The 23,512-nt window shown below is 39.3% G+C and overlaps 1 pseudogene; it reads right to left on the bottom strand.

Annotated features, from left to right (window-relative positions):
* Positions 1-20,956: 20,956 nt before the first annotated feature.
* LOC112179921 lies at positions 20,957-22,926 on the bottom strand (annotated as a pseudogene).
* Between the last annotated feature and the right edge of the window lie 586 nt (positions 22,927-23,512).

A 23,512-nucleotide genomic window follows, 5' to 3' on the forward strand; every position in this document is an offset into this window, starting at 1 on the left:
ATCTCTATAGATTGTAATCCTCTATATAAAGAGGCCCCTATTATCAATAAGAATACACAGCGATTATCTTTCAATTTCTGATTCCCTACAACAATTTCATGTTTTTTCATGAATTAAGAAAACTTAAATAAAAGTCACAATTAAACAAAATACCGAATTAATTTAGAAAGGGAATAGATGCAGTTGTTCTAGCAATCTGGCTCTTTGCAACCTTGATACCCAGATCAAAATATATATTAGAAAAAAAGCAATTCCCACATGAAAGATTATAACTGGGTCTTTGATGTTTGAGTTTTGAATTGATCTATGTGAGCTTTCTTAATGTCTTTCTTTATTTCTTTCTTACCTAAAGCTTTTGCAAGGTTGCTGTGGCCTTGAAACCATGGCTTATTCCGATCGTCATTGGATAAATAGAACTGAGCAGGGATGAGGTCAACTAGCTTGTCTGTAAATTAAAAATGCTGATGGATAATAGACTTTAAATAAAGAATTGGATAAGAATCAATGGTCTCCCTGTCCGTTTTATTCTTCATCCTTTTCCCCATTTGAGCAAGATGAAACCAATGAATAATATTGGTTGCTCTTCACGAGAAGCAGTGTAATTATATTTGTAATTGCTTTGATTTTTGTAAAACATTAGGGTTTTGATAATATACAAACTATTTTCTCAAAAACATTCTATTTTTAAATTGAAAATAAATAAATCCATGTCATTGAAATTTATGGAATGATATTGATGAAGTGGTGTATGCCACATCATTTGGTACTCAATTTTGGTATAAATATTTGGTGTCTCAAGCATTTTCCAAAAAAAAAAGATGGGAAAAAAAGTGATTCTAGTTGGACCTCTAAATTTGATATTTGAACCTCTCCTACTTATTAAACCTCTAATTCACTTTTCTAAATCTAAAAAAAGCTAAGTACACCTCCTTAATTTTACCAAAATATCCTTAAACAATTAAAATTGTATTTCCAACAATTTGTTGTTTTTTTTTTTTTTATCTCTATCAATTCAACCACGAAGAATTTTGTGATAGAGCTGGCAACATTTTTGGTGTACTTTCATTGGTGGAACTAGAAAGTGATTCTTGGAGGGGCTGAACAAGTAGACAATTACAAACATATTTTGCTATTCCAGATCATAGTTCTTTTTGTTTGTTTTGTAATACCGATGGTTCTAGAAAAGACTTTGGTTCTTAAATAAATAACATATATCGATTAAATCTAATTAAAATGAGTTGATCTTGGATCTTAATTAGTAATATGCATAAATTTTAATGAAATTTCAAATCAAATTGTTTTGAATTTACTTTTGTATTAAATGATGAGGCCATGTATAGAAATTATTAGTTCTACTTAATTTCTTGGGTAAATTATAAAATTATATAGGTAATATAAGGAAATTATGAAGTAAAAAAAATAATTTATTGAATGTTATATTAAATGGTTAGAGCACCCACTACCTAAGATCCAGGGGTCATAGGTTCGTGTCACCATGAGGGTAGGAGTGAAATCTTTAAATCCTCTTTAATTTTTTGTTTAAAGTTTAAAAAAAAAAATGGTGGTGGAAAGAAGAGTATTTTTTTTTTTTCTCTCTTTGGCTTTAGTTGTCTTTTTATATGAGTTGACAAAGTCTATTGATAATTGAAAAAAAATGGAGATCTAAATATCAAATTTAGAGATCCAACTAGAATCACCCCGAGAAAAATGTATTTAGAGACTTTAAACCACAACCAAAAAAAGGCCAATTGTTAAGAGGCTCTATTGCCAATGAACCAGTCATCGTCGAAGCCTCTTCTAAAAAAAAGGAAACCAGAGGGACACATGTATAAAAAACAGGCCTTCATATATATTTTCTGAAGAAAAAAAAAATTCTAAAGAACGAGTCATCACTAAAAACCTATAGAAGGTATATCAAAGTAAAACCTAGCCGTTTGACGTTCTAGGGTGGGGGAAGAGTTCTAGGGCTTCTTTCCGGCAAATTTCCTTTTGATTCGATGAATATCATCAGTTGGAATTATCGTGGCATCTGCAACGACACTACCAGGAGGGTGTTGAAGGGATTCATCTCTCAGAAGCAGCATGCGTTGGTTTTTCTCTATGAAACGAAGATCCGATCAGAGGAGGGGTTTGCGGATTTGCACCAGAACCTGGGTTTTTCTGGGTCGGAATTCGTTCTCAATACGGGAACGATCAATCAATTCGGTGCTCTGGGCCTCTTCTGGAATGACGACGTCAAGGTATGGTTTCAATCGAAGTCTGAACGTCATATTGACGCGGAGGTGAGCTCTGTTGGTGGAGGCGCGACATGGCGTCTGACCAGGTTTCACGGTCATGCTGCAGCGGCCGAAAGGCTGCAATCTTGGAACCTCCTCAAAGCCTTGGAAGATGAGGATTCTCTTCCTTGGGTTGTTATAGGAGATTTTTACAAAATCCTGATTGCCACAGAGAAACTGGGAGGAAGAACAAGATCGGAGAATTACATGCAGGGTTTCTGTGAGGCTCTTCATTATACGGATCTCATTGATTTGGGGTTTTTCGGGGTGTCGTTCACGTGGAGTGATCCAGTCACGAAGGTGAGGCTGGACATAGGGCTGGCTACACAAACTTGGTTAGATTTGTTCTCATATTCGAGGTAATTGTACTTACCTCCTACCACATCAGATCATATTCCTCTTCTTCTTCAAGTGAGTGCTAATCCTATAATCCAGAAGCAACGCTTTCGTGGTTTTCCGTTTGAGAGCTTTTGGCTTCAGACTGACTTGTCACACAACTGTGAAAGAAAATTGGAAGAAAAGGGTGTATGGACAACCTATCTTTTGTGTTATACAGAAAATCCAATATACTAGTATGGGGCTTGATGCATGGCTGCGGAGAACCTTTGGGTGTAGGCAACATGAGATGCCTGCTATTCGGGGTAGAATGGAGCAAAATAGTTTACCTGGGAGTCCGGAATTACAAGAAGAAAAACATTGGTTAGCATGTCAATTGGAAACTCTTCTTTCCCAAGAAGAGTCTTATTGAAAGCAAAGAGCTAAGGTGGATTGGTTGAAAGAAGGTGAAAGAAACACGGGTTATTTTCATCATCGTGCTACTAATAGGCGACGAAAGAATTCTTCGCTTGGGTTGTTTGATAAGCATGGCAATTGGAAAGAAGATGATCAGGGTTTGGAACAAATTGTTTCAGGTTACTTTGATAGATGTTCACGGCCTCTGAGGTTGATCGGGAAGCTCTAGCTGAGACGCTTGAGGCTATTCAGCCTTGTGTGACGGCTGACATGAATATCATACTTACCCGGCCCTATACTGAGGAGGAAGTAAAGACAGCTTTGTTCCAGATGTACCCCACTAAGTCTCCTGGGCTTGATGGGATGCCCCCATTATTTTTTCCACATTATTGAGAGTCTATTGGGGAGGATGTTACTGTTGCAGTGCTCAATTTTATCCATTCAGGTCAATTATTAAAGCAGATAAATTTTACTCACATTTGTCTAATTCCTAAGGTGGACAATCCTAAGCACATATCTGATCTGTGTCCCATTGCTTTATGTAATGTCTTGTATAAAATTTGTTCTAAGGTTATTGCTAACCGATTGAAGCAGATTTTACCAAATATTATTTCTCCTTACCAAAGTGATTTTATACTGGGGAGACTTATAACTGATAATACTTTGGTTGCGAATGAGGTAGCACATTATATTCACAATAAGAGGTTGGGTGATAAATGCATGGCAATAAAATTAGATTTGAGTAAGGCCTATGATCGTATGGAATGGTCTTTTCTGAAGCGGGTTATGCAGCGTATGGCGTTTGCTCACAGCTGGATTGATATGATAATTGAATGCATCTCCACAGTTTGGTATGCTTTTTTAGTCAGAGGTAAACCGAGGGGGAATGTGATATCTACTCGTGGATTGAGACGGGGAGCTCCATTATCACCTTATCTGTTTTTGTTGGGAGCTGAAGGACTATCTGCTTTGCTTCTTCAAAGTGCTAGAGTTGACCCGTTACCTAGGATTTCGGTGTGTGAGACTGCCCCAGCAGTTAACCATTCGTTGTTTGCGGATGATAGTCTTCTCTTTGCAGAGGCATCCCACTTTGCATGTCTTGAGATTCAACGGATTCTGGGGGTGTATGGTAAAGCTTCTGGACAGCGGGTAAATTTTTCAAGAGTTCTGTGTCTTTTAGTAAGACTGTTAATTGGACTCAGGAGGAGTTGGTTAGCATGTTGGGTGTTAGTATTGTGAACTGCCATGAGAAGTATTTGGGGCTGCCTACCTATGTGGGATGAGAGAAAACGACAAACTTTCAGTACTTGAAGGAACGACTGGAGAAGAAAGTGCAGAATTGGGAGGGTCGCTTGTTGAGTGGGGCGGGTAAAGATATCTTGAGCTGTTTCTTGCTCACTTAGAATTTCTGTGATGATATTAAGAAGATTTATGCTAAATTCTAGTGGGGAAGCAAGGAAGATAAAAGAGCAATCCACTGGAAGGTATGGGAGACTCATTGTAAACCAAAAGAGGAAGGGGGTTTAGGGTTTCGCAACCTTTGGGCTTTTAATATGGAAATGTTAGCAAAGTAGAGATGGCGAGTTCTACACAATCTTGAGTCTTTAATTTCCATAATATACAAGGCTTGCTATTTTCCTACGTCTTCTTTATGGGAGGTGGTTGGCCATAGCTCACCTTCTTGCTCATGGAGGAGTATTTTTGAGGCGATGAGTGTTCTGAGGGAGGGTCTCTGTTGGCAAGTGGGGTCCGGGATGGATATTTCTATTTGGTCTGACCCTTGGTTTCCATGAGCTCCTTCTTTCTTTCCTACTGCATTCCATGTCCATCCTTCAGTTCAAAAGGTCAGTGATTTAATCGTTAATAGGCAATGGGATGGAAATTTGATCAACCAAGTCTTTTTACCGGAAGATAGGGATTTGATTCTTTCTATTCCTTTGAGCTCAAGGGAGGTTGAAGATAGGAATGTATGGTTTTATGATTCTAAGGGCACTTTTACAATCAAGAGTCCTATAGAATGCTAGTGTTAGGATTCCATGAACCTTTGGAGCAGTATGAGGGTGTTCCAGCGCCGCTATGGAAGAGCCTATGGAAAACTAAGATGCCTGGATCGGTGAAGGTATGCATCTGGAAGATTCTACATAATATTTTTCCAGTTAAAACCGATATACTGGATAAGTTTGTGGCACTGGAAAATAATAATTGTGTACTATGTTCTGGGGGGATTGAGAGTGTGGAGCATTTGTGTAGAAGCTACCCTTTTACACAGCTCAGGACACATCAAGCTTTTGGGGTGTGTTTGGAGGGGAACAACATGATGTTGTCATTGGTTGATTGGTTTCTGTTTTGCCTTCAGACTCTTCCTGAAGACTCGTGGTCTCTACTTTTGTATTTTATGTGGGGTATTTGGAAGGAACGTAATCTATGGGTTTGGGATGGCAAGAGTTCGACAGTGGGGGATCTGGTGTTTGGGTTGAACGGCAGGTTGTGTGACTACCATTTTCATGACCAAGCCCCACAATTGGGGCAGAGGGAGGGGTCCAGGCATCTTTAGAAAGACCCCTTGAAGGGGTAGATGAAAATTAATATGGATGGTTCTTATGATGGTCCAACTAGACAGGGTGGTATTGGTGTGATCATTAGAGATTCCTCTGGAGCCTGTGTTGGTAGATTTTACAGATCAGTCGATAATGTCTCTTCCGCAGAACAAGTTGAGGTGTTGGCGGGGAGAGCAGCTGTTTCACATGCCCTAGAGCATGGTCTCTCCCCGGTCATATTTGAGATAGATTCTTTGTTACTTGTTAATGCAGTCAAGCAGAGCGTCATCCCCCATACTTCCCCTTTGGGTCGTGTGTATGATGATATTATCTGCGATTTCCTTTAGGTCCCAGGTTCTTATTTTACTCATGCTTATCGTTAAGCCAATTCTGTGACTCATAAATTAGCTAATCATGCTCGTTCCTTTTCTTAAGATGTTAGTTGTTGGGTCTGTTCCTCCGTATTTTATTTTGGATGTAATTGAGAATGAGTTATCTCCTAATTAATAAAGAGTTGTCAGTTGATTCAAAAAAAGAAAAGGAAAAAATCACTAAAAACCTATCAAAATAAAATAAAATAAAACTGGTCATACCATTTCCGACAAATGAATGGCCGTCAAAAGCCTCCCATAAATTATTAGTCAGGAAAGGCTGAATAAAACTGGTCACACCATTTCCGACACACTAAAGCCAACGAATTATTAGTCAATTATTAATCAGGAAACGCCTCCCTTAAATAAGTAAAATAAAACCATTAATCACTATTTATTATATTCCTCATCCATTTTCAATTTCCAATTTCACTTCACACTGATTAAAGCATTTAAAGCTATTGAAAAAGAATATATATATATATATATATATATATATATTTGAAATAAAGGTCGGTGCGGCTGCCCTCAAGTCTTGATTAATGAAACTGCAAAATACGTGGGGGGGGGGGAATGGTGTCTATACCCCGGATTACAATGTGCATCAAGAGAACTTCCTGAAATAATAATAAGAGTCTCAACTAAAACAATGTATTCTAGCAAGCACCAACTAGCGAAGAGTGCTCTATTGGCTACTCCATTCGCTTTACAATTGTGGTGACATACCAGAAAGATAATTCTACTATGGAGAAGCATCATTACAAACAGTGTTCTAAAAAACGCTCTAGGCAGCCGCCTAGGCACTAGAAGGTGAGTGGCCGCTGCGATTAAAGGGTAGTCGCTCAAAAAATCGCTTTTTAAGTTAGTCGGATGCCTAGATGAGCTTGACAGACGCCTAGGCATTCTAGGCGGGCATGGCGGCTAGGCGGGTCGGCAAATCCATCTATCTCACCTCAAATCTCGCCGCCTCTCTCTCTTCAGATCTAGTGGCATTCAAGGCTCTGGGCTGCCAATCTGACTCTAACATCCCTCACTCTCTCTTTCTACTCGAATACTCGGTCACTTTCTTTCTGTCTCCCCCCATAAGTTCTCTCTTGGTATTGATTTTATCTGATAAACCGCCACACTGATGTTCTCTCTCTCTTCGTCACTGATGTTTATCTCGGCGGATTTGGTTTGGATTAAAAGAATGGTGGGAGTGAGTTGTTGAGAATGAGGTCTGGGCTTGTGCTAGTGGCAGAGAAGAAATACTGGGACTCTGGAAGAGATGAATACGAAGTTGGTTAATAAAAGATAAGATCAAATAAAAGAGAGCTGTAAAAGTAAAATGCAATTGGAATTGGTCTACTCATTTTATTTCATGGTCCCTTTATATAGGGATAGAATTACAACGGAAATATTGATTACATTAATGATACTAAATGTTGATTGAGCTGTGATTGTAATTCCTTGATTCCTTCCTCGTCAGTTGCTTTGACGAAGGCACATAATGTGTTTTTTCTTTAACACTCCCCCTTGTGCCAAGTCAAAGACGAAATGGTGCATGAGTTGTTGCCTCACTAAAAACCTTGCCAAGTAACAATAAAAACCTTATGGGACAAAAAATACACCTTGGTCGAAGGAAAAGAGCACAACGCACCTTCTACATTTGAGGATGACATGTGTGTGTTAGACTCCCCCTCATGTCTACACCTCCCCTTGATACTTGCATTAATCAAGGGAGTTTGGAAAGACTTTGCATTCCTATGTTTTTCACATGTTTCTCAAATGTGGCCTTGGGCAATGATTTGGTGAACAAATCTGCCACATTATCCTCAGACCTTACTTGATTCACTTGAATCTTGAGGAGAGCCTGTTGTTGCTGATTGTAGAATAACTTTGGCGATATGTGTTTTGTGTTATCACCCTTAATATAACCTAGCTTCATCTGTTTGATGCAAGCTGTATTGTGTTCATAAATGCAAGTAGGCTCTTCAGTGGTAGAACTCAAACACTAATTCCTCGAATATGTGTAATGATAGCTCTTAACCATACACACTCACGAACCTCCTCATGTAGAGCAATGATCTCTGAGTGGTTCGAGGAGGTAGCCACAAGGGTTTGCTTGGTTGATCTCCAAGATATCGCTGTGTTCCCATTGGTAAATACATAACCAGTTTGGGAACGATCTTTATTTGGGTCAGAGACATATCCAATATCAGCAAAACCGACCAAAACGTCATTTGGCGTTTTAGTGTAGTGAGTGGCGTTTTCGCCATCAACATTTCCTTTAGGGATTGCAGTTCCATCTGCGGTCCCTCTTGTCTCTCTGTAGGGAAAGAACAGTCCCAAGTCAATGGTTCCTTTTAGGTATCACAAATTGTTCTTGATACCATTCCAGTGACGCTGCGTTGGCGCTGAGCTAAATCTAGCTAACAAGTTCACTGAGAATGCAATATCTGGTCGAGTACATTGGACTAAGTACAATAATGCGCCTATTGCACTTAGATAGGGAATTTCAGCTCCAAACACCTCTTCGTCATCTTCCTTTGGACGAATGGATCTTTCTTTGCATCCAATCTTCGACCGATCATGGGAGTGCTAGCAGGATGCGCTTTGTCCATGTTAAATTGCCTGACTTTTGGACATAAGCTGACTGGGAGAATAGTATTCCACAAACTCAGTGTTCTAGTTCAAGGCCTAAACAGAATCGAGTTTCCCAAGATCCTTCATCTCAAATTCGGATTTCAAATAGCTCGCGGTTTCTCTTATTTCATCAAGAGTACCTATTATGTTCATATCATCGACATATACTACTACAATTAAAAATCCGGAACTTGTTTTCTTTATGAATACGCAGGGGCATAATTCATCGTTCTTATATCCCTTTCCAATCAAGTAGTCACTTAGATGGGCATACCACATCCGCCCAGATTGTTTCAATCCGTAAAGTGAGCGTTTCAACCTAATTTCAAAAGGACTCCGTGGTTTAGAGTCACTTGACTTGGGTAATGTAAGGCCATCAAGCACTTTCATATATATCTCTGAATCTAGATCCCCATAGAGATATGTAGTAACCACATCCATGAGCTGCATTTCCAGTCCTTCGAAAATAACTAAGCTAACTAAGTAGTGGAACGTTATAACGTCCATTACGGGAGAGTATGTCTCCTAGTAGTCAATTCCAGGGCATTGTGAGAAACCTTGCGCCACAAGGCGAGCCTTGTACCTTAGGACTTCATTCTTCTCATTACACTTTCTGACAAAGACCCATTTATGTCCTACATGCTTTACACTTAGTGGGGTTAGCACTACTGGACCAAATACCTGTCTCTTTGTCAGAGAATCTAATTCTGCCTGGATTGATTCTTTCCATTTAGGCCAATCTACTCTTTGTTGACATTTTACAACAGAGCGTGGTTCGATATCATCGTGCTCTATGATTCCTTGAGCAACAGTATATATCATCAATGTGTATGGAAGATCTTTCTATCAACTCATACGCACTCTCATAATCCTTTGAGATTTCTTTGTTCTCTGGAATCATTTCAAACATCGGAGCGTCCTCCAGTATTGATTCATGGACATAACTATAATTAGAGACAATCTCATGAGAGGGATTCTCTACATTGGTGATTAATGGATCGGTTTGTGCCTTACTCGCCCTCTTCTTCCTTGGGTGAGTGTCAATCGAACCAAGTGGCCTCCCTCTCTTCCTTTGGGGAGCCACGGCCTCAACCACACTTCCACTAAGTGTGGTTGCAGTGCCTCTATCTGCAGCACCGTGCCCCTTGTTGGGGACTTCTAACCTTGCAGGCATATTTGCAGCTGGTATATGTGATCTAGTCACTTTTGCGATATCAATAAACGCATCAGGCATTGAATCTGCTACGTTCTGAAGATCCATTATTCTTTTCACTTCATTTTCACTTTGTGAAGTGCGGGGATCAAAATGAGACAGAGTGGGGACAAATCACGACAATTCCTGTCGTTCCCTTGGAAAATCCTTTTTCCTATCTCCCCCTAACGACAGGAAGACTGTCTCATCAAAATGACAATCCACAAATCTAGCGGTAAAGAGATCGCTTGTCAAGGTTTCCAAATAGTGGATAATTGTTGGGGATTCGTATCCAACATAAATACTTAATTGTCTCTGGGACCCATTTTAGTGTGTTGTGGGGGCGCAATAGGCACATATACTGCGCAACCAAATATGCGTAAGTGTGAAATGTCAGGCTCATATCTAGTTACCAACTGGTACGCAGAGAATGGTTGGCTAGCAGTGGGTCTGAAACGAATGAGTAAAGCTACGTGCAATATTGCATAACCCCATGCAGATATAGGCAGGTTGGTGCGCATAACCAATGCCCTAACCACCATTTGTAGCCTTTTGATGGTGGCTTCTGCGAGACCATTTTGTGTATGTGCATGGGGTACAGGATGCTCTACATCGATCCCGATAGACATGCAATAATTAGCAAATGCTTTTGATGTAAACTCTCCAACGTTATCAAGCCTTATAGATTTGATAGGGTGATCAGGGTGGTGAGCCCTTAAACGTATAATATGTGCTAGGAGTTTTGCAAATGCAGCATTTCTTGTGGATAATAAAACGACATGTGACCAGATTGTCGAAGCATCCACCAGAACCATAAAGTACTTGAATGGTCCACATTCTGAATGGATAGGTCCACAGATATCTCTTTGTATCCTTTGTAAGAATGGAATGTTTTGTTTTTATCTTTAGCATAGGAAGGTCTCAATCTTGTTTTTGCTAAAGAGCAGGCATTGTGAAACGAGTGATGTGCCTTTGAAATAGTTAATGAGGCATAATGGGAGGGAGGTAGTGCTTCTGGTACTTCAGAAGGCAATGGCTGCATTTGACCAGTACTAGGACCGACACTTTGCAGTGTGGCGGACTTTTCTCCCATTTTATTTTTCACTCGAAAGAAGGGATGTCCATATGAATTCTTTAAAATACGGATCATCATGTCATGACCGGGGTGCCCTAGGCGGTCATGCCAAAGCCTGTATGAGTCAGTGTCCCACATTTTATTGTTGGTGACAGCATAGGATTCAATGATCCGAATCGTAGTGAGGTACATTCCACTAGATTGACTCATAAGTTTCTCTAAAATGCGTTTCCTTCCACATTCATTAGAGTTAATATCAAGGTATTCAGTTCCATTCTCACAGTGTGTTTCTACTGGATAACCGTTGGCACAAATAGCTTTGAAACTTAACAAGGTTCGATTAGCTCTTGGTGCATATAGAGCGTCTGTGACTTGAAATGTTGTGCCATTAGGCAGCAAAAATTTGGGAGTTCCTTGCCCTTCTATTACTTGTGATGATCCAATCATCGTAGTCACAGAGGAATTATAGGCTATTGATTCAATGAATAATTGCCTATTTCTTAATATTGTGTGGGTAGTCCCACTATCAATTAAGCACTCAAGTTCTCCTCCATTCATTCCTACAAATAAATGGGAGGTATTTAGAAAATATAGCTCATATTCTTTAGAGTATTCTATTTGCGTAGAATGGTATTCTTTTCATTCTAATAATTTTTCTCTAGATGTATTGCTTTACATCTTTATAGTACTATGTCGAACCATGTAAATATGTGTAGTAAATAAATTTGAATAAATTTAGTGCTTCAGAATAAAATTCAAAATTTATTAATAAGCCAATGATAATCAAATCAAGGTCTTTGTTCAGAAATCTAATTCATCAAACCATTCTTTAAGACCAAATAATAGTCTAATTAAAAATGAGGCATTATGCCTTCACAACTGTCTGTGGAAAATAAAATGAATAAAGCAGATCAGTCAAGATTGAGAGCATCCATTGACTTAGCAAGTTCCTCTTTGCCATTGACGTCTAGGTACATTCCACTAGATTGACTCATAAGTTTCTCTAAAATGCGTTTCCTTCCACATTCATTAGAGTTAATATCAAGGTATTCAGTTCCATTCTCACAGTGTGTTTCTACTGGATAACCGTTGGCACAAATAGCTTTGAAACTTAACAAGGTTCGATTAGCTCTTGGTGCATATAGAGCGTCTGTGACTTGAAATGTTGTGCCATTAGGCAGCAAAAATTTGGGAGTTCCTTGCCCTTCTATTACTTGTGATGATCCAATCATCGTAGTCACAGAGGAATTATAGGCTATTGATTCAATGAATAATTGCCTATTTCTTAATATTGTGTGGGTAGTCCCACTATCAATTAAGCACTCAAGTTCTCCTCCATTCATTCCTACAAATAAATGGGAGGTATTTAGAAAATATAGCTCATATTCTTTAGAGTATTCTATTTGCGTAGAATGGTATTCTTTTCATTCTAATAATTTTTCTCTAGATGTATTGCTTTACATCTTTATAGTACTATGTCGAACCATGTAAATATGTGTAGTAAATAAATTTGAATAAATTTAGTGCTTCAGAATAAAATTCAAAATTTATTAATAAGCCAATGATAATCAAATCAAGGTCTTTGTTCAGAAATCTAATTCATCAAACCATTCTTTAAGACCAAATAATAGTCTAATTAAAAATGAGGCATTATGCCTTCACAACTGTCTGTGGAAAATAAAATGAATAAAGCAGATCAGTCAAGATTGAGAGCATCCATTGACTTAGCAAGTTCCTCTTTGCCATTGAAGTCTGCAATTGTAAGGTTGACGTCTAGGTCATGACCTCCTTCTTCCATATAGTGAGCCTCTTGTTCTTCAGACTCTCTATACCTCTTGTAATTGGCTGCTACTCTGTTGTTTGCTTGGCAGTTCTTGTACCAATGCCCAATGAATCCACACCTATAGCATGGTTCATTGTCAACTTTTTCCTTTTGCATTTTTTTTTCCACGATCCCCATGTCCCTTTCCACGTGGTGCATGTTGCCACGTGGGTAGGGATCAGCATGTCTAAACCCCCTTGCATTGGAGTTCTTTCCACCTTTCATTTTTCCATAATCAGCCTCCGGAATTTTTTTTGTCCTAGTGGGCCTGGCATTGTTGTTCAAGAAAACCTCATTATGTCTCTTAGCCACTTGCTGTAGGCTGATCATCTTATTGAAGGTTGTGATTCTTTTGTTGTCATACTCCAGCCTATACTGGTCTGCTAGTATAAGCGCTGAAGTAGGAAGGGTGGAAAGAGTCTTGTAGATCATATCATCTTCTGTGATTTCCCTTCCACAGAAATTGAGACGTGCCTTTAGACGCAACATGTCCTTGTTGAAGTCATAGACCCTTTTGTAGTCAAGCAAGCGGATTCCATTCCACTGAACGGCCAGTTCTGGGAGCAAAATGTCATGAATGTTCCCAAAACGTCCCTTAAGGGCATCCCACAGTTCTTTGGGTGTCTTCAACTGAAGGTACTCCCAGCGTAGGCTAGAATCAATATGTCGCCTCAGAAACATTAAGGCATTTGCTTTCACCTTATTAGATGGTTCATCATCTTTGGGGTCGGTAATGGTGGCAGTGTAGTCTTTTGCCACAAAGGCAATTTCTACATTGGAAACCCAACGGTGGTACTCAAGTCCTTCTGAGTCCAAGATGTCAAATTCAGGTCGAGTTGGATCAGCCATCTACATAAACATGAGAGAAGATATAAATTACGCAGTCATAAAGACATCCACGTAAATTATTTTCCAAAAATGTGAATTAGATTTCAAGACCAAGATTCGAAATGGTCACATGTTTTTTTTTCGATGCTATGTGAAAATGCTTTATCACAGTAAGTGTATATGGATAATGCGCATGAATTTTCATTATCATGGCAAAACGGAATTGATATGTTGCATTAAAAATAATCATAGCACATTTAAATATAGCATATAAAAATAAACTACATGGCATGCTCAAATTTCACAAATATACAACAAATTATATACTACACATAATAATAGTAAGAATATATCATGCATAAAAATCACAAAACATGCTTAAGATTTCATAATAAAAACATAAGTAAGAAAATATAAAGCATGCTTAAACATAAATAACAAGGCATGCTTAAAAAAAACAATCAATATTATCTAATTAAACATACTCAAAAGTTCTAATTATAAACAATTAATTATACCATAATATGAAATTAAATAAATAAAAGAGAACATACTTGATTTAGAGAAAATAAAACAATCCTAGCGCACGCGCGTGTTGATGCAGGCGTGCGTAGCGATGTTTTTGTGCTTGAGAAAAAACTGAGCCGCTTCCTCCTTCGTTATAGCAGTGGGCCATGAGGTCTTTTTTTTTTCTTGGCCTGCTTTTTTCTTTTCTGGGCCGCAGGGCTTGTTTTTTTCTTTGCTTTTTTTTCTTGGGCCACAGGGCCTGATTTTTTTTCTTTATTTGGGCCGGGTCTTTACTTTGGCCCGGGCCGGTCACCCTTTTTTTCTGTTTTTTTTTCTTCTTCTCTCTTCTTTCTTTTCTCTGTGTTTTTTTTCGCGTCTTCTTTCCTCCCTCCTTCTTTCTCCGTCTTTTTTTTTTTCCGCATCTTTTTCTTCAATCTGGCAATCTGGTGCAGGTCGGATTGCCAAGAAAACCTGCTGGTCAGAGCTACAGTGCAGGTCCGGAGTGAGTGGGCTACACGGGGCTGTGGTTGGTGATGCAGGCGGCGAACTCTGGGCGGAGATGCGTTCAGGTCTGCTGGAGGGCACGTGGATGAGGCTTGCAGGCTATGGACTGCGCCGAGGTCGGGTCGGTGCTGGAGACGGATCACCGGCGACATGGATTGGTTGGGCGAGTCGGAGCTGGGCGTCGGAGGTGCAGTGCACGCGCTGGATCTGCTCAACAGGTGGGCTAGATGCTGGGCAGGGCTTTGCCGGTGAAGGACTGCGTCGGTGGAAGATAGGTGTTGGGGCTGCTGCTGGCTGATGTGCGGGCAGTAGCACAGGGCGCTGGGGCTGAGACCGGAACCAAGGTGGGTTTGCAGGTGATCGATTTGGGACAGGTGTTGCGCGGGTAAGGGGAGCAGCAGCGACGGATTTGAGGCTGTGGGCTTCGTGGCTGGGGCTGGGAATGGCGACGAATCCGATCTGGGCTGGGTGCTGCTGTGTGTGTAGTGGTGAGGCCGGTCTAGCCGGCTGGACGGGGAAGAAGAATTTTTTTTTATTAGGGTGGCGGCAGAATAAGAAGAAAAAGTTTTTTTCTTCTATGGTTTTGGTTTTTGTTTTCAACGGAGAGAAGAAATAAACTAGAAAACTAGGTTTTTTTTCTTTGGCTATTGGCTCTGAGCGTGCTGATAACGTGTAAAAGTAAAATGCAATTGGAATTGATCTACTCATTTAATTTCATGGTCCCTTTATATAGGGATAGAATTACAACGGAAATATCGATTACATTAATGATACTGAATGCTGATTGAGCTATAATTGTAATTCCTTGATTCTTTCCTCGTCAGTTGCTTTGACGAACGCACATAATGTGCTTTTTCTTTAACAAGAGCTTGAATTTTTTTGGTTAGTTAAGGAGCCACGTGCTGCTCCATTTTGACAAGCTTAGCTTAACATAAATAATAAAATTATTTTTCTTAATCTTGCCAACCATACAGTAATTACTAATTAGCTAAAGTTCTGATATTTTATTTTGGGTTAATTAATGCCTTCCTTATGTTTTTTTAAAAACCGCAAGTTTATTAATTTTTTAAGTCTTTATATGTTAATTAAATATATATAAGCTATAAAATAAAATTAAAATTAAAAAATACAAAACCGCCTAGGCGTCTGGGCGCTATTCCCCTGACCACCGCCTAGCGATTTTTAGAACCTTGATTACAAATAGCATAGCTTTCCCACTATGTTGCCACTGAAGTATAAAACCAGCGACACTTAGTTTCATCCTGCCACTAGGAGGCTGCGACCATTTGACCAAGCAAGGAACTAGCCTCCTTCCTAGAGCAGACATAGTGCTGCTACTAGGAGGTTGCGACCATTTGCCAATGCAAGAAACTCGCCGCCTATCTAGAGTAGACAAGGCACACAAGGTGCATAGATCAGGACCAAGCCCACATCGTTATACCCAAATATGGGACCAACTTATTAACTCAACTTCATAGTAAATAATAGGATTAAATTCAGTTTACCTCCCTGAGGTTTGGGGGTAACTTCATGTTAGTTCCTCTTATCTCAATTTAATCAGAAACACCCCTGAGCTTTCGAATTTCAGTTAGCCGTGCCCAATTTCTCAAATTTCATCCAAATCAGACGTTAAGTCTGAAAATGAGGCCCACTAAAAGGGTAATTTCAAGACAAAAACACCTCATGACCAAAAAAAAAAAAAAACTTCTTCTTTTTCCTCTGATCGACCTCTCCCCAATCTGATACAGAAGCCCATTTTCAATTTTCCCAGCACCCATATAATTAAATCAAAGAAACCCCTTTTCAAGCTACACCACTAAGCTAAACCAACACAGAAGCCCATTGCAAAACAAAAAAAGAAGATCAGGGGCTTGACGGTAATGGTAGTTGAGGAGGAGGCTGCAGCGAGCATGTAGATATCGGGGGCTCCTTGGTAAAGTCGGTGACTTTGTCAGCGAAGAAGATCGCCGACGAGTAGAGGTGCTTGGTGATGCAGACTTTGACCACTGCTTGAAGCTTCGGTGGTCTGGGCCGAACAACGTGGTGCTCTGATGATTCTGATAAGCAAGATCAGATGTGGGTCGTCGCCGGTGCTGTCAACGTATTGGTTGAAGAGCACAGGTCCGGTGAGTCTTGTACGGAGAAAAAGCAAGAATTTTTTCATAGATTTATAGGGAAGATCTTTTCAGCTAGCCGCATTTCTGGGTTCTTCCTCTTCTTCTTTCACCTGTTGCAATTTTGTTGCCAAATAATACATGCTTTGATTGGATTTTGTATCTGGGTATTTGTATTGACCAGCGAGCTGCGTCTCTGATCTGATCTTGTTCAAATCATGACCTCAAAATCATGATGGGAGGATTGCTACGGCGGCGTTCTGCCACTGCGTCTTTTGGGGTGGAAGGAGAGGGAGCGGGTGAGATGGAGGAGGGTGGTGGCCTCAATCTCAAGCCCATTTGATGGCGGTGAAATGGGGTTTGGTGGGGGGTGGGTAGATGGGCTTTTGGGGTTTAAGAGAGAATGAGGGGGATTGGAAGAGAGAGGTAGACGCCATTGTTGGAAGAGGAGGACGATTAGAGGAAGAAGAAGTTCTTTTATTTTATTTTTTTCTGGTCATGAGGTGTTATTGTCTTGAAATTATCCTTTTAGCCCTTAAAGTGGGCCACATTTTCAGACTTTACGTCTGATTTGGATGGAATTAGAGAAATTGGGCACAGCTGATTGAAATTCGAAAGCTCAGGGGTGTTTATGATTAAATTGAGACCAGAGAGACTAACATGAAATTACCTCCAAACCTCAGGGGGGTAAACTGAATTTAATTATAAATAATAACTTGAAAATAAAAAATAAACCATCTTGGACCCAGAGTACAACTCCAAGCCCAAGAAATAACAGGCCCAGACTAGGCCCACCACTAGACTAAGGCCAAAAGGATCCAGCCATTGAACCCGACCCACGACCTGTACTGAATAGACAGTCCAGCCACCATAATTGCACCTCCATGCCCGTTGTGCCGCCGCTTGCAAAACCCAACCGCCGGCGAAACAACGTTGCCTATTAGCACCCCAAAACACCCTTCACTGTACACACCAGATCCATTTCGTAATTACTCTCCACCACCCTCTGTTGTATGCACCAAGTCCAATCGACAATCTTGCTCCAACTGGTTTACAGCAAGATCCGATAGGATCCAACCACTATTAAACCCACCAGAACAGGTGCGAACCCCAGCCATCCAATAGTTGCTTGCGGCAAGATCCGAACGGATCCGATCAGTCTCCACCTTCTGCCTCAACACCTCTGTCTATGTCAACACCGCCGTGAACCGAAACAATCGCCTAAGGAGCCCATTCAGCCCCAATTGCTGCTCACCTACACCATCACTCCGTTCGGCCGCACTCGACACACCGGTGAGGGCAGAAGCCATCGTCAACGCCAAGGCACAGCCGGACAGGCATGATCGACGCGTTTTCTTGCAAAGTGATCCTCTAGGTTTTCTCCCTTTACACCCCTCGATTTAGGGCGCAGATATATAATAAAAACCGGAAAAATTGCATGTTAAGAATAATTTATGTTAAAGCTATGAGGATGTTTGTAATTCTGCTAGAGGTCAAAACTCTATGTCCCCTTCTATGCATCATTTTCATTATAATACAATAAGTCAGGCATGGGAATGAGTCTTTTAACTTAGCTGGGTTACAAACCCCTTCAAAAAAAAATTATAAAAAAAAATTGAAAAGTTCATGTGAAAAACTTCTCTTTGTTAATTAGAAATTAGTAGTTATGTTCACCGAAAAGATAGTTTTAAATGTCTCGTACTGCGTCCAATACCTTGTTATAGGATTCCGAAGAAAGTAGGTTTTGGCCAACACATAAGGGGAGTGTATTGTATTTGGATTTGTGCAGACTTTTTTTAAATGACAGACATTTTGAAAAATCCACAGATTCTTTAAAAAGTTGATAAACTGTTATGGTTTTCTTAAAACCATTGATTTGAGCAACATACTTTTTTTTATTCATGAAAATCTATATACTTTATTATGAATGACTTATACAGATTTCCTAGGATGTACAAAATATTAAAAAATATATAAAAAAAAACAAACAAAACAAATATAAATAAATAAAACAAATGCAGCCCAAAATAATAACTTGTTGTCTCTTCAATGCTCCAGTATCTTCTAATAGAAATTGACTCAAATAAATGATTGTTAGTCTGTCTAGCGAGTTTGTTCTCATTTCTAATCCTCCAACAACATAAATATACAATATAGATCACTTGATGTTTATGGTTAATTATTCTCATCAATTTTGTTTACGCCGATTAACATATATTGTAGCAATATTTGGTCAATGTCTTGATCTATAATCAATCAATTGAAATTCAATTGTTCAACATTTTTTTGAACCATAATATAAATTCAAATTAATGAGAATAATTAATTAATAAGATAAAATTTAGTATGGTTCAAGGTCTTAGGGTTAGACCACAATATTTGAGTTTTAGTTCATAAATCATTTTTATTGCTATTAGGGTTCGAAGTATCACAATTGAAAAAAAAAAAAAAAACATAAAAAAAAAAAAAAAATCACATTCAACAACTACAATGAACATGTTAGGTATCAAAAAGGTTGATATCATAAAAGATTAGAGAAAAGACAAAAAATTAAGAAAGAGAGATGATGAAGGACAAACTTCTTCGTGGTAGAGAGAAGAACTTTGATAGATTTTTTTTTTAAGAGGAAACTTTGATAGACTTTTTGAAATCTTTGGTCTGGAGGTTGAAAAATTATTGAAGTTTGGTATGTATAGTTAACACTACAAAGTCCATGATTTTCTAATTCCATAAGTATGAATGATATTTTGAATACTTCTGTACTTTTATTCATTTTTAAAAGTCCTAATTAAATACCCCTAGATTTTGGTAGAATTCATGAAGTCTTTAAAAATTTTAATTGAATACCTCAAGACTTTCATGCACTGTTAAAAGTCTATATTGAATACACCCAGACTTTTAAATTTCATAGATTTCTTTAAAAATTCCACTATACAATACATCCCCCTTAAAAAGTTTCAAAGGCCCCGTAGTGCGCTCAATGGACTCTACTCAGCTACCTCAATGTGGCAGGAAAACCGAAGGAAAGTAGAGTTTGGCAATCATTTGATATTGATCTGTACTGCGCCCAATGCGCCCTTGTTATAGGATTCCTAATTTTGGATGGCTGTTTCGCCATTGAAGAGGAAGTCCTAGTGACAATCAGGTTTTGGATGTGTCTCAGTTCGTAATTGTGTGTTACACATATATATGTTAGAAATGTACGTGATTCATCTTTGGCGGTTCATTCTCTTACAACTCGTAATCCAATTGTTCCATGGAAATTTCGTGTTACTTGGCACATTGTCTTAGGTGGCCAAGTCTTCGTAAATTTTGGTAGTCATATTTGCAGAGAATGTCCTAAGTCGGCCAATTCTTTAGATAGGTAACTTCTGGACTCGGTCCCTTCTTTCGCCGGAGACCAACTTGTCGCCCTCTGTTTGTTGTTTTATGTATTGCTTTGCTCTTCTTCTTCAGACTACCCCAAAAAAAGCAGCCGACTTTGGCTTCACATTAGTCCATTTTTATCCAAAAACTAATTATCGGATTGTAAATCCCTAAGTTTGCTGAGCGTGACTCAGTTTCGTTTACCAAAAATCAAAGGAGAGAAAAGGGTCTTAGCGTTTGACAAAAAAACCAAAAACTGTTATATACCAACAAATGATCTTTGTACCAGATAACATATACACTAAGGAGACAAGATCGAGAACTTGTTTTGAAGGGTAGTGTATAGAAAAACACCATTCGTATTGAAGTACTCATACACTACTACGAATGTTAGATCAGCTAGCTTTTTACATTAGTAGAGACAAGCTAGTGTACTGGTGGGTATGAGATACCCTCATTTACAACTATTTGAAAAAAATTTACAAGTATTTGAACTAAAATCACAATATTGAGAACAAAAGTTACCATATTCATTTACACTATTTACATATATTTAAACAAAAATTACAACATTGACAACGAATTTGTTCAAAACCTCGTAAAAATGTCGTAAGAGGTGTAATTACCATTATTAGAACTAAGATTACAACATTGACAATGAATTTGTTCAAAAACTTGTAAAATGTCATAAGAGGTGTAATTACCATTATTAGAACTAAGACTACACAAAGTAGGACTCAAATTACAACTTTGACAACAAAATTTGTTCTCACTTTTGTAAATGTGGGTATGAGATACCCACCACTACACTAGAAATTCCCTACATTAGTAAACTAGCTTCATGTAGTCGTAGATTATCTTGATACCAAAACAGCTTGATCTATCAAACACCGCATGAAGGAGGTGGTCTACTAAATGCCCCATTATATTAATTCAACGTAAATAAAATCCCTTTTTGTGATACCAAACATCATTTTATTTCACGTTGAAGAAAAAAATGTCTTCGGATTGTACAAGAAAAGCCAGGAAAGTACGTCTCTACATACAAACAATCTTCCCACAAATGAAAGAACTAAAAGAAAACTTGAACCAAGTTTCTCAAATTAAGCCACCAGTGTAAGGCACTCCTGTTTGAGGCAACCAACTATCCCCAGCACGAAGTTTGACACTGTAAAATTTTCAGCATCATTTGCATTTATCACATGGTAACCTGGCCAAGTAACTCTGTTACTAGTGTCGGCTCCAGGTCCTCTATTACCGTACTCGGCATAATACAATGTGCTCAGTGCAAAATCTCCACTCCATGCGAGCCAACCAGCAGGATCAATCAAACTATCCATGAAATTCTGCAAGTAAACCGTCCGCGAATACTCCTTCCATGGCCTCCCAAGATATGTCTTGACAGTGAAGTTACTTGAAGCCAAATCAGCCGAGGCTGTAATGGTGCAATTCTGGATTGAAGTCCCTGTGTTCTGATTCGGGTCCGTTCGACCCTGAGCTGTGATGGGAGTCGATTGGCCTTTGAGGGGCTGCCGAGGGTATATGTTACAGTTTTGGAAAACAACCGCAGCATTTCCAAATATGAAATCAACCGTTCCGTAGATGTCACATTCTCTGTAGAATTGTCTCATAGAATGTGTGTATAAAGTGTCTTGGTATCCCTCAAAGCTACAGCTGTAGAAAACTGACAAGTCAGCTCCATTTCGAACTGCAACTGCTTGCCCCATGCTTGGTCCAGCAGTGTTTCGAATAGTTATGTTGACTGCTATAAACCCTGGTGCTACCACAGCTGCAATATGACATAGTTAATGTTATTAATCATCCATTTGTAAATGTAAAAGTCTGTGTCACACTTTTAAATTCAAAGATTCTTTTAGTCTAACATGTTATGTTAGCAATCTACCGTATTATCATGAAACTCACCTAAAGTGGCAGAGTTGAAGGTGGTTGAACCGCCTCCAACGCTGTTGCTTCCTGTGATGATCGTCTGATTAATACCATCTCCGATCAGCAACAAGTACTTCTTTTTCGATATAATTGATACATACTCTTCATAAACGCCGGCAGTGACATATACCAAGAAGTAACCATCACTAGCAACTGAGTTATTGGGTGCAGCATTGATAGCATCAGTGATGGTAGTAAAGTTTCCACTTCCATCTTGGCTCACAACCACAATGTCCTTCACCACAACTTCTTCATCTCCGGCTTGAAGAAGGTGTCTTCTTCTATTTATAACGGAGTCGTAAACTGCACGCGCTTTGCTTGACATTTTCAGCGACAATCGCCCCTTCCGGAAACTGAGATGCTTTTTCGACTGGTTTGGTGTTCCATTACTTTTGTGATCCTTTGGGACCCAACCCTTTGTAACCAACGCTAATGAGACACTGTACAAATCTGTACCATTAGAGACGGAGACCAAGAGATCATTTTGGACTGAACTCACAGATTGAAGGCCATCAGAACACGTCTGCTGGTTGGTTAAGATAGCACTGAGCAAGGTTTGGACATCATCAGCATCCGAGCTAGGAAGAACATCACTTGTTTTGTTAACAGTTTCGAGGGTGTTTGACAAGAAATCATTGTTTAACAATGCAAGGGACTTGCAATCCTCGAGGGCTTGGATTTCCGTCTGTGATAAACTGGAACCGCCTTGAAGATATTTGTTGATCAAATCCAGAAGCTTTTGGGATTGGACGAATGAGTGCTGGACAGAAAAGCGGCCAAAGTCATAGACATTGGCATTTTTGTGAGGGAGGACGGAAATGCAAACAGAAGGGTGTGGAGTGGACTTGCATATGGTTTCGGGCGGAACAGAAGTGCCGGGCGGAACATCTGCAGCTAAAGATTGAGATAATAGCAAGGTGAAAATGATGAGGAATAGTGATAGTGATGAAGTTTCAAGAGGATTGAAGAGCTTAGAAGCCATTGAAGAATTTAAGGCCGGCTGGCTAGAGAGGAGTACGTCCTATTGACTTATGAGGAATGCAGGGGACAAATGAATTGGTCAAGGGGGTTTGTGTCCTATTTATATGATTAGGCTGCTACAACTAGACTAATATTTAATTTAGAGAATATTTAGTGGGTGAAATGCATTGTATTTGACAAATTATAAACGTGTGATGCTGTTGAGTATTCTTTCTTGAGTAAAAGAGGAGACCATTTATGTTCAGGCCACATTACATGACACATATTGTGGATTACATTTGACTCTTCCCTAATTCTAAATTTTCTGCAGTCCCCTGATTTAGTGCCTTAGCAGGTTCGTGTCGAGTGAGACAATTACTTATATCGTATTTCTTAAATGCAATTCCGATTTTCATATATCTTTCAGGAATGGAATCAAGTTGCAGATGCATTGGCGAATTATGATGCGCCCTCTAGTGATCTAATTTGGTGGGACCTAGCTTCTCCTTTCATTGACAGACATTTTCATAGTGACCGTTCGGGAATGTCGAATTTTCGTTTTCATTAGTTTGTTTTTCCTATAGCTTATTTCTGTTTTATATGGGAGGTTCTGGTTTTTGGTCCCCTCCCCTTGTATTTTTTTTTTCTTCTTCTTG

This window comes from Rosa chinensis, chromosome 7, assembly GCF_002994745.2.
Source record: "Rosa chinensis cultivar Old Blush chromosome 7, RchiOBHm-V2, whole genome shotgun sequence".
Lineage (NCBI taxonomy): Eukaryota > Viridiplantae > Streptophyta > Magnoliopsida > Rosales > Rosaceae > Rosa > Rosa chinensis.